Below are 16,426 nucleotides of genomic sequence, written 5' to 3'. Positions count from 1 at the left end.
ACCAAAAAAGAAAAAGAAAAAAAAAAACAGAATCAAGACAAGAATTAACCCAATTAGAAGATGGGCTAAGGAGCTGAACAGAGAGTTCTCAAAAGAAGAAATAAAGATGACTATGAAGCATCTTAAAAGATGTTCAACATTGTTAGTACTTAGGGAAATGCAAATTAAAACCACCCTAAGGTATTATTACCTTACCCCAATCAGAGTGGCTAGGATCAAGAGAACAAATGATACCAAATGCTGGTGAGGATGTGGAGAAAGGGAAATGCTCATTCACTGCTGGTGGGATTGCAAACTCGTGCAATCCCTATGGAAAACAGTGTGGAGCTTAAAAACTCAAAATGAACCAGTTATACCACTCCTTGGCATGTACCCAAAGGACTCATCCCATTGTAGAGACACTTGTACAACCATGTTTGTTGCTGTTCTTTTCACAATAGCTAAGAGATGGGAGCAACCTAAGTGCTCCTCAACTGACGAGTGGTTAACAAAAATGTGATAAATTTACACAATGGAGTTCTATTCAGCAGTAAAAAAAAGATGAAATAATGAAATTTGCAGGTAAATGGATGGATCTAGAAACTGTTATACAAAGTGAAGTAATGAAGACTCAGGAAAACAAATGACATATGTTCTCCCTCATATGTGGATCCATGCACCAAATCCTTTTAAATTCCATGTCCTTTTAATAAGATGATGCTATACAGCAGCCCCTTCTGCATGAGATAACTACCATCATCGCGACTTCAGCTGAGCCTGATTACTAAACATCACCACAATTGGGCTTGTTGACAGTTGTATTCATTAGTTAAAGGAGGGCCAAGCAGGGTCATTGGATCCTCATGGGATTATCCAGCCACTCTTCCCAGCCAACTGTATGTAATTTGGCCCTAATCACACATGGCCTCCTGGATTTGGGGAAGTCTAGGAAAAGAGGGTATGACCCATGCTGGGTAAAGGCTTTCCAGTGTGCATACCCTCAGGTCATACATACACCTCAGCAACCCCTCAGTTATCTCAGTAAGTAAGCTCAATAAATTCATTAGTTCCCCAGTAAAATTTTAATCAAACGTTGGCTTGACCTTAGAACCTTAAAAGGAAATAATCATTGCTTATTTCTAGCATCCCCAAGAAAAGAAGTCTCACAACAGATGGACAATTTATTTGTTAATGCTATTATGTCTCATAATTATTTTTTTTTAAATGAGACTGTAAAAGGTGTTAAATGGATATGGGAATGGAGATATTTTCTAAAATAGAAAAAAAAATGAGAAAGCCTAAGCAAGTGATGAAGGTCTGTGTAGGTTTGTTATATATAAAGGATGAGACATAAATAATATACACATAACCTTAAATTTTCTATGGTCATAGTATAGTCAACTAGTTTAAGGAACAGAATATAAGTCTCATCAAGGTTTGTCTGAGAATGTTTGGTTTTTTGCACAAGCCTTATCCACATAGCTCATGATAATTAAAGGTGCCAAACTGGTGGAATTAACCTTATTGGATGTTTGACAGGCATGGTTTGAGGCCTATACTAATGTGGTCAGAGGGACTTAAAGGACAGTTTTTACCCCTTGCCCTCCTAGGTTGACTGAGTTCCAGGGGACTATGGAGCATCTCTCAAGATGTCCTGTAACTGTGGTGGGTCACCTGCCCTCTTGTTCAGGGAGGACATGGAAACCCCACGAGATGGACTTGAACCAGTGTCCAGTCTACAAAGCGGAGGGTGGACTCAGAGGAGGCATCTCATTCATGCTTCCAAGTGAGGCCAGGCATGGTTGTGCAGGACCTTTGACTCATCTTCACATAGATGGAACTGGTAAAAGAAAGGAGCCAGGCGCTCCTCCCAAGCCCATGTGACCCCTGAGGAACAGATCCTCAAATGACCTTAAGTGTAAATATAAATTGATTTATTTATAACTGTATGGTGTTAAACACCCAAAGGGAAAGTATAACCAAAGAGTATAGTCATCAGTATATTTCTTTAAGAGTTCAAGGGATTACACTTCCCAGACATTAGGATTAAGTCTATATAAAAAGTTATTCAGACAATTATTTCTCATTGATGATTTAGTTCCTAACCAGAAGGTGCTGCTCAGATGTAAGGCTTCAAATCTTAGTCTCCAATACTGTAGTGCCTATCTGTAGCTAAGGGAGATAACCAGCTGTTGTTCTAAAATGACGGATAAATTTGTTTTCTCCCCTTATCTAGAAGCCTTTGAGAGGGAACCGACACTGATTCTAAGGATTCCAACAGCTACCAAAATGCCTGAAATCAAATCCTGAATCCATCACTCTAGAGTCCAGCCTTGGAAGACAAAAGAAAAATGAGGAGGAACCCAATAGAGGGATGCTTTTGGAAGCCCTTGTCAAGAAATTCCAATGGACTCTCATATGAACATTTGAAAATTACCAGTTCTGATTTTTTTCTAGTTCCATCTAGAACTTGTAATGCTAATTACTCTTGATTAACCAGTCAATGACTTTCTTCCCCCCACCCCACAGATAAGAGTTGTGCAATTTGGGAGGTGGTTTTTGTTGTTGTTATTGTTGTTTGGTCTTTTTGAGACAGGTTAGCCCTGTAGCCCCAGCTGGCCTGGATTCGATTTGGGAGCTTGTATCTAATCCTTAAAAGATTTTAGGGATACATCTTCAGAGACAGGAATGTAGTAGTGAAAAGCCCCGTAAAAATAAATAAATCAAGGGAAGAAAAAATGCTTTTGGAAATTTGCTGGAGATAAACAGGCATCTTTTGCTGCCCATATAACTACAGAACAAGTTGTTTACCAATTCATATATCAACAACCAAAATACAAAAAGCACATTGCCTGGACCAAAATCTACTTTAATTATGCAGCATGTATGATTTAGCCCAGCTGCATGATAAAAAACTTCTTTATGATCTATCTCCAGCTCTCATTTTAGAAAGTGAACAAATACATTTGTAAGCTAAAAATACTAATGTCTTTTAAGATATGGTAAATTCCCAAAATGTAAACAGATTTTATTATGGAAGCTTTTACATGAAAAGCAGTAATATGATTTGCCCAGTGAACTGATTATTCAATTGTTAATCGTTAATAACTGACCAACCACTTTTGCCTTATTGCTTTGGAGTAAATCTCAGTCATCAAATCAAAAAAAAAAAAATGAGGCATGGTTTCTGTAGTGGGAACCACGGGAAAATGGAGAAGAAAAACATTTTATTTTCTAGCTAATTTTCCAAGATTATGCAAGAACTTTAGAACCCAGTAGTCCAAAAGGGAGTGTAGCTCTGTCACTGCTCAGCAGTCTTTTAAGGATTAGGAGACCCAAGTAGCCTAAGCAAGGGCTCTTGACATGAAGATGTCACTGAGTCTTACGTGACTCAAGATTTCAGTGTGAATAGAAACCATTCTTAGAAGAAGTTTTATTCTGAGCTTTGCCAGCACAGCTGTGGGTTTCAGACTTCACCCTCATGGGCTTCCCCCTCCTGCAGCAGTCCTGCCCATCCTGTACTTTTTCTTAGCAAAATTTGACTCATTTTTGTTCTAAATAGAATCTTGTGAAATAAATGTATACAGATTAGTCCTGACTGTGTGTATGTGTGTGAAGGGTGGTGTGGAGCAGAGGGAAACTTCTAGATGGCTTTGCCTTCGTCTAGTCGAACAGTTGACCTAGCAGAACAACTGAATTGTTCCAACCTGCACATATGTTATTTTCTCTCACTCACTATTTGGACACTGTTGTTTGGTAACACCTTACACAATGTATACAAATTTACTTCTTACACAGAGGATTGAAAATAGCACAGTATTTGCCTATAACCCTGTTTTGATTTGAACTGAAATAAGAATTGTCCACAGTGGAGCTGCGAACAGCTGCTCTATTCATTTGAAGACGCTCTACATTTGTTTAATTGGTATCTGTTTCATCACTTATTTGAGACTTAAAAACAATTAAACTGTCCTCGAAAAGTTGACATTTTGTGTACTCAGGTTGGCTAAAACAAAAAAGAATCTGGTAGGTGTCACCAAATACAGCATGGTAAGTTATGGGTAGGACATGAGTTTATCTTAGAGTCCCGAGATGGAAGAAAGGCCGTGAAGAGGGATGAAACCTCCCCAGTATCAACTGCAAAAAAGCTGGTTGCATCCCATCAGGCCTGTTTGCATCATTAAAAGGATTTTTCAGGCTGAGTGTGATACATGTCGTTAATCCTAGGCAGAGGCCAGCTGGAGCTACAGGAAGACCCTGTGTCCAAGAAAAAAAAAGGTGGTTGGGGGGGGTGCTTTTTCATTGTCACCATTCCAGAGCAGGATAAATGTCATTATGCATGGCTTGCAGTTGGTCTTACATTCCCAGCAGCCCTCTTGAGTTGCCTGATAAAAGCAATTAGTGATCAACCATACTCCCACTGAATGGCCCTGAAATGCAAAGGAAGAATGGAAGGAGGGCCACAATAAGGAGGAGTTCTGGAAAGAGTGGCTACATGGCCTTGGGCAGGCCACTCCACATAGCTGTCACAGTCGTTGTAAGACTTGGTGCATGGGGGGAGGCGGAGGTTCCTGAGGGTCTGCCCAGCTGTGGAGATCGAAAATGCTGGAGGTAACTGAATTGACTTCTTTCACTAACACCAGACTTCATAGTGGAAATGATACATACATTGCCCTAAGATGGCTAGCTCCAAATAATATGCAGGCAATGTGGCCCCTTAGGTTATACAAGGTCAAGCTTAAAGTTTATAATAGTTCATTTCTGTACTTCATTCAACAGTTTTTATTCTGGGCACTATGTTCAAGGCACTGAATTGTAAAATAAATGTAAAGATGAGTCTTGTCCTCTGAGAGACATCTTCACCATTGACTGAACACAATGTGAAGAGATTTACATGCATTACTGAACTGAATCAAAAATGTTCCATGTCCGTCCTAATCACATCACTCCCAGTGAACAGATCAAGGAGCAAACTCTGATCTCTCAGCTGGTGCTAGTTATAAAACACAAATTCAAATGAAAAACTGTCTTGGCTATAGAACCCAAGTTCTTAATTACAGAGCTATGCTGAGTCCTTAACACAGGTGCTAAGATTTACTGTGGAGGTGTGGATAGTGCCATGGGGAATGGGAAAGGGGAGCTACAAAAATATTTGACATTGGTCCTCTTCCATGTCACCCTGTCCACATTGGCATGCTGTTCTAATTTGGCACATGCTGTTAAAGCAACGTATGCAGGTATGTAGTGCTATGCTATGATTTTTATTTTTTAAAAAAACTTTATTTTTATTTTATGTGTATGCATGTATTGCCTGCATGTAGGTAAGTACACCCATGTCGTGCAATTCCCAAGGAGGTCAGAAGAGGCTGTCAGATCTCCTAGGACTGGAGTTACGGACGGTTGTTAGCTGCCATGTGGGTGCTGGAATTCGAACCCAGGTCTTCTGCAAGAACAACCAGTGTTCTTAACTGCTGAGCCATCTCTCCAGCCCCTATGCTATGATTTTTAAAACAAAAAGCATTTGGAGCAAGGAGAATTGTCTCACTTCTGCTCAACTATATGTAGGGAGAGGCACAGTGGCTTAAATGGTTGAAGGAGCCATTTGCCAAGACCCAAACCTTTTCCCTTATGACTGACATCTGCCTGCAGCCAGAATAACCAAGGCAGCTCCTGCACTCAAGTGTAGTGCCTGAGTTGGCCTGACTGCTTGAAGACTAGCCAGCATCTCTCTACATGGAAAAAAAAAAGTGTCTCAGAGCAAAAGTGCCAAGAGCTCAGGTAGAACTGCAAGCCTATTTAGAAGGCAGCAGCATCCACAACCTATTTATAGTCCATAACTTAGCCTGGAAATAGCAATGTTTGATTTCCTTCTAAGTAACGTCTCTCCAAGTAATTTGTAGTATCTGTGGTGTGAATGCAAGGTAACACCATGAGTCAAACCCCAGCCCATCTTCAAGGACTTCAGCGGTGGCATTTAGTGGCTTCTCACACACACTGTTTCCCTGATGTCAATTTTCAGGAGTTTCTGATTAACTGCTACCCACCCAGTTTGTCTACAGCTTTAGAACTAGATGTCGTTCTCCTTAAATACTGGCCTAGTTAAAAAGATTAGGGGAGCCAGGCATGGTGGCGGCATGCCTGTAGTCCCAACACTTGGGAGGCAGAGGCAGGCGGATCTCTGTGAGTTCAAGGCCAGCCTGGTCTACATAGTGAGTTCCAGGACAGCTGGGGCTACAGGAAGACCCTGCTTCAAAAAGACAAAAAAAAAGATTAGGGGAGCTAATGTGTGTGGGAGGGTGGGGAGGGGGTCTGAGCACTCACGCAGGCACAGTGCTAGCGGCAGCTGCTTCAGTCACTTCTAGTCGTTCTTGTTCTAAGGCTTCCTGGTGCCTCTTTGCCCTGTGACCAAGCTTACTCTCCTCTGGTCTCTGCCCAAACTCCCCTGGGTCCACATCAAGTCAGGTCCATCTGTTACACACTCCTCTTTCTCCTTGACAGCCCTTATCATTGATTACAGTATTAGCCCAGTCTTGATCGCCCAGCTTGTACATCCCAAGACAGGCACTAGTCTGTCTTATTCACCAGCATGAATTCACCAGAGCTTGGCATGAAGCCCAATATGCAAATAATGTGTTTCATATTTGAAGTAGCAGGTGAGCTTACCAGTAGAAAGGATATTGAAAAAGATGGTTGGGGCTGGAGAGATGACTCAGGGGTTAAGAACACTGAAGGTTCTTGCAGAAGACCCGGGTTTGAATCCCAGCACCCACATGGCAGCTAACAACTGTCGGTAACTCCAGTCCCAGGGGATCCAACAGCCACTTCTGTCCTCTGTGGGCTTTGCACAACACGGGTGCACTTACCTACATTCAGGCAATACACGCATACACATAAAATAATAAATTATTTTAAAAAAGAAAAAGGCAATGCAGGGAACTAAGTCCTCAGCGCCTCCCTCCACTTCTGTCTCAGTGACACCTCTGTCTCACTGCTTCTCTCAAGGCTGAACAAGCTGTGCTGAGTGACAGTGTGTGTAGTCTACCCAGCTAGTCCCACCTGCAGCCCAGGGGCCACTTGCAACCAAGGACAGCTATGAGTGCTACCCAACACTAATCATAAACTTACTTCAAACACTACGAGATTATTCATTTATTTTATAATTCGATTATGCAGTTCTTGGGCGTGAACTTTGTAGAGGACAACGTCAGGTTGTAATCTCCAAGGGCTGGACACTCCGGTTCTGATTTTAAGCTTCTGTGTGTTTTGTTGACTTAACCGTGTATCTCGCATTGTTTCAAATCTGCAGATATCAGCTCCTGCGAGGGTAATGGAGACAGATGTGATAAGTAAATCGAATGGGGGAGACTATCTGGACCAAAGGGAACCACCCACGGTGGGGATGGGAGAGGGAGTCTGGGAGGAGCAATGGGGAGCGAAAATGAGTGAGAACAAAGTATAATGACACGTGTGAACATACTACAACCCATTGTTTGCAAACTTCATGCTCTGAAAAATATGGTTGTAGTTCCCAAAATGTCCCCTAGAGGGCACAAAGGGCCACATCTAAAGGAAAGAAGGTTTGGGGGGGGGTTGGGGGGGGTTGTTTTTGTTCTTTAAACAAAAAAAAATTTTTTAAACCCTAAGTTTTCCAGAGCTTTTCCAGAAGTCTATTTAGAGGAAAGGTGAAATCCGAGCTGCCAGTGCTTCTCACAGGTAACTGCAACTTCTAGAAGCATCCTTGGAGCCTCTACTTAGCACCATCAGTGGCTCTTTGCATGGATCGTGCTGTTGTCTCAGATGCTCGTTTTGTGTGTGTGAAACACCAGAGAACAGTTGCTGCCTGAAGTCAACCCAAGGAGCCATTGGTCTACCCAAGTCCTGGGTGCGATGACGATAAACAAAGGTATCTTGGGCTTTGCACCCTTTCCTGTGGGGTCTCCACAGGCGGCTTCCCCAGACCGCCTGCTTTCGTTCTGCCAAAGTTGTTCTTTCCGCAACCACATGAAACGGGGAAAGCAGAGAGGAACCAGCACTTGGTGTGAGAAACTGCCACAGGAAGTGTCTCCAGTCGGAAATAACTCAGAGAGGAATCTAAGGGGATCGGGAGGGTTTGCTATAGCTGACCACGTTCCCCTGATAAGACTCCAGAGTGCTCTGGGTTCCATTTAATTTTGCATCTCTTTAACTGCTGCGTTGACCATGAACTAAGTCATACACACTTACTTCTCTGTTGACTGCTAATACACTTGCTCTGCTTCCTCTTAGGTTATCGATCCTTATTGATTCCTGTGAGTTTCTGTGCTTCAAGAAATTAACCTCTTGTTTTGCAATGAACTGTAGAGCTTCCCAGCCTATCTGGGATTTTTTTCTTTGGTCCTGGGAGGGTTTCTCATGCTTTTTGTTCTATTGTCAAATGTCTGGATGTTTTTCTTTATGGCTTCCAGGAATTTGTCTTTTTAAAAATATTTTTATTATTTTTATTTTATGTGCATGAGTGTTATGCCTGCATATGTGTAAGTGCACCTATGTCATACAATGCCCACAGAGATCAGAAGGCAAAAGAGTCCCTGGAACTGGAGTTATGGATGGTTGTTTGCCATCATGTGGGTGCTGGAAACACAACTCGGATCCTCTGAAAAAGCAGCCAGTGCTTTGACCAGCTGAGCCATCTCTCCAGTCCCCAGAATTTATCTTTTTAAATGTATACTTCTAAAATAAAAAGGAAACCTTAGAAAATAAGGAAATTGGCCAGGGCTGGCCATGGTGCCTTGGGTAGGATAATAAAACTTTTCAAACGAATATTATTAAAATATTTGTTTAAATATATCTAGCGAATAGGGAGAAGGAGGGGCTAGGGAGATGCTCTGTGGGTAAAGTGCTTTCTGCACAAACATGAAGATCTGAGTTCAGCACCCCAAAACCCATGCAAAAAGCTTGATATGGCATGATCCTAGTGCTGGGGAGGCAGAGGCTGGGGACCTGGCCAGTTGGTCTTGTGGAACCAGTGAGCTCCAGATTCAATGAGAGATCCTATCTCAGAACATAAAGTGGAGCCAGATGGCACACACCTCCACAGCCAGCACTGACGACAGAGGCAAGTGGAACTCTGTGAGTTCAAGACCAGCCTGGTCTACACAGTAAGACCCTGTCTCAAAATGATAGGATGGGGAGCAATAGGGGAGGACACCTAATGTCTACCTGGCCCTCATATGTGCATTCAGACCTACACACACATGTGCACACTCATGATAAACATGTAATAAGAAAATGTGAGGTAGGAGGACTCTGGGAGCACTCAAGACTCACCTTCCTTAAAGGCAGCTGACAGCCAGCCAGGGTTCCTGGTGCAGACTGTGGCTTCAAAAAGAGACCACACACAGACATGCAGACACACACACCTTCCAGTCATATTCCAGACTCTTCTTGAGAAAAACTTGATGCTCTTTTGTCTGTTACACTGGCGTTTCATTGACTTTTTTGCTTTTTTAACACTGTTGGTGATCAAACCCAGGATTTCAACAAGTGCTGTACAGCTGAGCTACCGCATAGGTCTTGACCAGCATCCTCTCACCCTCACCTCTCCTGACCTGAGTCCACCGACTCATGAGGTTGGCTTCCGTCCTGATAGACAATGTGAACAGAAGCCATCTCTCCTGTCAGATGCAGGAAACTGGCTCAGCCCCCAGAAGGTTAGGCAAGGGCGGGCAAAGGTTTGAGAGGAAGAAAACAGGCTTGATGGACTGCGAAAGGAAGCCGCTGGGTGTGGTGAAGGAGAGGATTTCCTCCTCTCTATGGGAGCAGAACATTTCTCCAAGACACACAGAGGGTGTGTGTGTGTGTGTGTGTGTGTGGACAACTTTTAGGAGTAAGTTAGTAAGCTCTCTCCTTCATCATGCAGGTCCCGGGGATCAAAGTCAGGTTGTCAAGTTTGGCAGCAAGTACTTACAATAATTTTTATGTATCTTACCTTTGGTATTACCCCTTCATTACTCTAAAGGATGTCAGTTGCGATCACACAGAAAGGAGGGGAAGTTATGCTAAACTGTCACTGGTGCAGGCTGAGTTCCTGAGTGGTGAGAAGGGTTAGGCTTTTGCGAAGACTGCACAAAAATTCCTGGGCGATCTCCAGAAGTCACACCAGTTTCTCCTTGCCTCCAGCCTCCCAACTTTGTTCCCACACCCATGTGCACACTTTCCGGGGGCACATCAAGCTGGACTGAAACTGCTCAGAGCCTTCAATCCTGTGCCACTTTGACAGTGAGGACTGGGTAAAGGAAATGTCTCCCAACTTGTTTTCATTAGTGGAATCTGAGGAAACATTTTAGCTATTCCCCCTAATTTCCCTCACTGGAAAATTTAATATTACAGATACACCATATATCTGTCTATGTGCTATGTGGACATCTGTACACTGCAAGGAATGGGAAAAAGGTTTCTTTGCCCCTACCAAGGACCAAATTTTACCTCATTTAGCCAATATGACCCCTGTTGCCAAAAGATTAGAAGTAAATGTCCATCAAAAGAACTGGGGACATAGAGTATGCCACATCAAGGAAATATGATCCTGTATAGCCACAGAAAGACATGAGGAATTCTCCTGTGTACTGGGATGGTGAGATCTCCACAGCCCAGTGAGGAAATATAAGAACAATGATCATAAAACCTTGTCCTTTTGTAAAATGGAGAGGAAGAATGGCTGTCTGTATTTCCACACATGCCTAAATTATGGTAGCCAAGATGTCATTGGAATAAATCACCTTGGTGAGCTTAGAGGGAAGAAAACTGGGTAAGAATAGGTAAGAGGGAGCTGGAGAGATGGCTCAACAATTAAGAGCATTGGCTGCTCTTGCAGAAGACCTGGGTTCATATTGCAGCACCCACATGGTGGCTAACAGCCATCAGTAACTCCGGTTCCATGGGATCCAACACCCTCTTCTGACCTCTCCAGGCATTACACAACACAGATGCATTTACACTCATACACATAAAATAAAAATATTAAAATATTTTTAAAGAATTGAAAAAAAAACAGGGAAGAGATGGAAGATAAACTTCCTACTATGCACCCTAAACCTTGGGATTATGTTAAAAACCTGCAGTTAGCTGGGCATGATGGTGCACTCCTTTAACTCCAGCACTGGGGAGGCAGAAACAGCTGGATCTCTGGGGGACAAGACCAGCCTGTCTACATAGCAACTTCCAGTCCAGATGGGGCTACAGGGAGACCCTATCTAAAAGAAAAAACTGAACTGACGTTGAAGTTAGAATAGATTTTCTTTTAGTACGTCTTAGTGTGGTGAATTTTGTAGGGTTCCCCTGTGAAAACACTAATTGAAGGGTTCTCTCAAGTGCTAGATTTAAGGACCTGACAGCAGCATATGTCTACCTGCCTCCACTGTCCCGTCTATCATCGTGGGGTAAAGCTTTTTTCACCGTGGAATTTTTCATAACACCTCCACAACTAGAAGAAAATATTGAGCTGAGCTTGAAAATGGAATTTCCCTGGTTTCCCATTTTCAGACACAGTTAATTCCTATATCTCTACCCAATGGTTCACACAGAGGTTTATGCAATGACTTTTCACGCTTGTTGCAATAATTTTACCCTTGGGCAGAGTTGTTGCCTGACTTGATGCATATTCTTTTTTTTCTTTTTTCTTTATTTTTTGAGACAGGGTGTGCTAGATAGCTTTAGTTGTCAATTTGACAACTGGTTAGAAGGAACCTCAATTGAGGAACTGTCTCCATTGGATTGGCATGTGATCATGTCTGTGGGGCATTTTCTTGATTGTTGAGTGATGTTGGAGGTGCCACCCCTAGGCAGGTTAACCTGTGTTGTATAAGAAAGCAGGCTGAGCACAGGCCAGGGGAACAAGCCAGTAAGCAGTGTTCCTCCATGGTCTGTGCTCCAGGTTCCTGACCTGAGCTCCTGCCTTGACTTCCCTTGACGATGGACTGTGTTATAAGCCAAATAAACCACTTCCTCCCCAGGTTGGTTTGGTCAGTGTATTTATTACAGCAATGGAAAGCTAACTAAAACACAGGGTCTCACTATGTAGCACTGGCTGGCCTGGAACTCACTATGTAGACCAAGCTGGCTTCAAACTCACAGAGATCCACCAGCCTCCGCCTCTTGAATGCTGAGATTAAAGGCCTTGATGTACATTCTGAGGCCCAAACTTCCCTCCAAATATTCCTGCCTTTAATGACTCCTTTTCTAGCCATAAAGATCCTAGCCAATGAGGAACTAGCTCTCTGCACACTCTTGCCGGATCCTTTTTCTGTCATTAAGGTTGTCACTCCATTCAGTTCAATGATCCTCTACACTACAGTCTTCTGAACGTCTTGTTTGAACTTAGTCATCAGGCTGCCATCAAGTTAAGTACTGAGTGCTGGCCATGGTCTAATGGGCTCCACCTGGTGTTGATGACAGCAATTTAAGGCTTAGTCCAAAAGCTCTTGTTAAGATTCCTTGATGATGGCTAACTTGTACAAAATCACAGGCAAAACCAAAACCAAAATAAAAACTGTGTTAGTCTGGGTTCTCTAGATAGAAGGAATCTATATTGAAAGAGGATTTATTAGATTGGCTTATATGATACGCTGGAAGGTCCAACAATGACTGTCAGCCCACTGATGAGGATGGGAAGGTGGCAGCTGCTCAGTCCAAGAGGCTGGATGCCTCAGAAGTCCTGATGTGGTACTGACAACCTGGAGGATTCCTGGAGAGCCACAGGCCTTCCATCCACATTGGAAGGCAGGAGAAGGGGCATTCTGAAGTCAGTGATGGATGGGAGCAGTGGCGGCAACAGCAATGTGGTGGATATCACTTTGAGTAAATTACATCAGTTTTGGGTTTTGTTTGTTTTTTTTTTATCTTTTTGAGACAGGTCTTCCTGTAGGCCCAGCTGGCCTGGAACTCCCTATGTAGACCCATACATAGGCAAGTCTCTTAATTCCAGATTCAATCAAGTTGACCACCAAGATTAACTACCACATGCTCCTAGACCATTTTACTCAATACCAACAAGAACCTGGAAGTCCAGGGGCTTAACTTGAGGGTGTTGTAGTCTTTCCTGAGGATCTGAAAATTACACAGAAAGTCAGAAGCACTAACATACCCACCTGTAAACTTGGAAACTGACTTACCACCAAGCATAAAAGAAAATACTTGGTTGAAATTAAATCTACAATAATTATTTCTTCACAACTGTCCAGAATATGTGAGAAAGAGGGTGTATGTCAGTGAGTCCAACGTTTCCAGTAACAGAACACTGTCATTTCAAGAATCCTCACACATAGGCACAAATGCATTGGCCAACCCCTTGCAACAACACTGGCCTGCACCAGGGGGCCTCAGTGCACATGTTTTTAACCAGGAGTCCAACCCTCAGAGTGCTTTGAAAATGAACTCTTACAGACTTAACTGAATGACAGCTCTCCTTTCCTCAGCAATGTAGGGCAACCCTTTGTCTTAGTGACAAACAGAGAAACAAAATCTCTGGATTTTGAAGATCAGGTTCCAGTTCAGCTTGAGTTCGGCAATAACAGACTTTACATTCCTGTAAAGAGCACAATAATAGCCCATCCCCTGGCTCTAAGCCACTTCACTTCATCTTCGGTTTTAGTCAGCTTTCAATTGCTGTGATAAAAACACTGACTAAAACCAACCTGGGGAGAACAGGGTTTATTTGGCTTACAAGCACAGTCCATCATCAAGGGGAGCCATGGAAAAGGCCCTCCCACATTGCTCAACAGTGAAGAAAATGACCCGCAGACATGGTCACAGGACAATCCAATGGAGAAAATTCCTCAACTGAGAGTCCCTCTACGGGGTGTTTCAAGTTGACAACTAAAGATATCCAGCATACCTTCTCTGCACTGCTGTCCCAAAATTCTGTCCAGGACTCTTCTCCCCATCCCTGCCCACCTCCCAGCCCTCCCAGAGATGAGCTCTGTAAGCAGAGACAGAATCCCCAACTGTGGGACAAAGAACAGGGACTCCTGGGGGAAGCAGCCCCTGCTGCATGGTTAATAATGTATATTAAGTGCTAATTTGGGGGCCAGTAGATGGTAGGGGTCTCAAAATGGTTTGTTCTTGTCTCCTATAAATATCCTCCAAGTAATAAAAGGTGTAGATCTGTACTATCAAATAGAATCGCCTGGCCATGTGACTGGTCAGAGTTGAGAATGCTCTAGGTGTACAATTCACACTAGTTTTCAAGGATATAGCATGAAAAATAGGTGTGGAATATTGTTTTAGCACATTCTGGCTACTGTAACAAAGTACCACAAACTCGAAGCTCATAAATAGAAATTTGTTTTTCATCATGTTGGGGAGTGGGAAGTCCAAGACTGGGGCTCTTGGCAGAGTCTGTGTCTGGTGAGGGCCTGCTTTCTCATTCATAGATGCTGCCTTGTCTCTGCATCCTCTTGTGATAAAGGGATGTTGGGGCCTCTCTCGGTCCTGTTTTATAAAAGTACTACTCCTGTTCACAAAAGCTCTACCACATGACCTAATAACTTCCCCAAACTTCACCTTCTAATACCAACCATCACTTTGATGATCAGGTGTAGGTGTGATGGCTAATCTTGGTTGTCAACTTGACTGGATCCCAAGTCGATGAAAATACAAGCCTGTGGGCATTCCTGTAAGGGTCCTTCTTGACCTACCCTAAACATTAAGCAGCACTGTCTACAGGCAACCCAAATAAAAGGCCACAATGCAGAAAGGAACTTTCGCTTTTTCCCTGCTTGCCTTTACTTTTGTTGGCAAGTTTCTATCCTGTTGCTGCAGACTTCTCTGATATTATAACCTTCTTCAAGCTTCTAATGTTGACTGAAAACCAGCAGCTCTCCAGGAATCCTCCAGGCCTCCAGTATGAGACTGGGACTCTGAAACTTCCAGCCTCATGGACTGAGCAACTACTAGATTCTCAGCTTTTCCAATAAGACAGTGTTCTAGTTTGCTTTAAATTGCTGTGACAAAACACTCTGACCAATACCACCTAGGGTTTATTTGGCTTACAGCACAGTCCATCATCAAGGGAAGCCAAGGCAGGAGCTCAGAGCAGGATAGCAGGAACCTGAGGCACAGACCATGGAGGAGCACTGCTTACTGACTTGCTCCTCTGGCCCATGCTCAGCCTGCTTTCTTATACAACATAGGATCACCTGCCCACATCACTCAACAATCAAGAAAATGTCCCACAGACATGGCCACAGACCAGTCCAATGTATGTAATTCCCCAATTAAAGCTCCCTCAACCCAGGTGTGTCAAGTTGATAACAAACCCTATCCAACAGAGACAGCCATTGTTGGACTACCCAGACCGTATCGTGTAAGCCAACCTAAGAAATCCCCTTTTAATACATATATATTCATTTTCTATGTTCTGTTCCTTCAGAAAACCCTAATACATCAGGTTTCAACATATGAATAGGTGTGTATGTAAATATTCATAGCATAACAAATATTTTAATAGTTTGTAATTGATTATATACTGTGATGTTTTGATACCAGATTGAGTAAATATCAGATTAAATCAATATCAGATTAAGTCAAATACATGAAAATGAATGCAATTGCTGAAAACTTCAAATAATATACATGGTTCACATGAACTTTTTATTGTCTTAACTACACAGGTTGCTAAATCTCTGTCCTGGGGCTTAGGATATAGCTCAGTACAGCCACACATGGAAGCATGGACAAGGCCCTGGATTCAATTCTCCAGACCACCATAGAAAAAGAGTTTCTATTTCACTGAAGTTCTATGAGTCAAAGACAAAAGTCTTAAAGAAGAAAGGAGGTTCCAGGAGGTTTAGATTGAGCAGTTCTACTCCTTGGAACCTGTCTTACAAAGACAGCTGTGTATAGGCTCCTATGTAATAGGTATGCCTTTAGAGCACAATACAAAATGTTGGAACAACCTAAATGTTCAACAACAGGACTAATTGATAAACGATGGGTGATAGTCTAGAGGGCTAGAGACGTGGCTCAGTGGTAGAACATCCACGTGGTATATTCATGACCCTGGGTTCCATATCCATCATTGGGGGATGAATCCCATATACCAAACATGTAAAGGTGAGGAGCCTTCCTTAAGAACCTCCTGAGACAAAGTACCAAAAGGGAAAGACTTCCCCAGTTCCTCTTTCAGAAATTCTCATTCAGTATGTCTGGGTTGAGATCTATCGATCTCTGAATTTTAAATGATGCCGGAGGGAGATTCTGATTTCCAGACAAGCTTGAGAGATGCTAAGATAATAAGTGCACGTAACTATATGGGAAAGATACCCAAGACAACACTCAGAGTATTGTGGCACAATGCACTGTTGTTTATAACAGTACTGCACATGCATGTGTGTGGGTGGATATATACATATTTAAGCACAAAGGGAGCCCAGATGCCCCTGTGTGCCTCTGGGAAGGGAAAGAAGAAATG

This window comes from Nannospalax galili, unplaced genomic scaffold (genome assembly GCF_000622305.1).
Source record: "Nannospalax galili isolate Female #2095 unplaced genomic scaffold, S.galili_v1.0 scaffold374, whole genome shotgun sequence".
Classification (NCBI taxonomy): domain Eukaryota; kingdom Metazoa; phylum Chordata; class Mammalia; order Rodentia; family Spalacidae; genus Nannospalax; species Nannospalax galili.
This window is presented reverse-complemented; position numbering follows the sequence as displayed.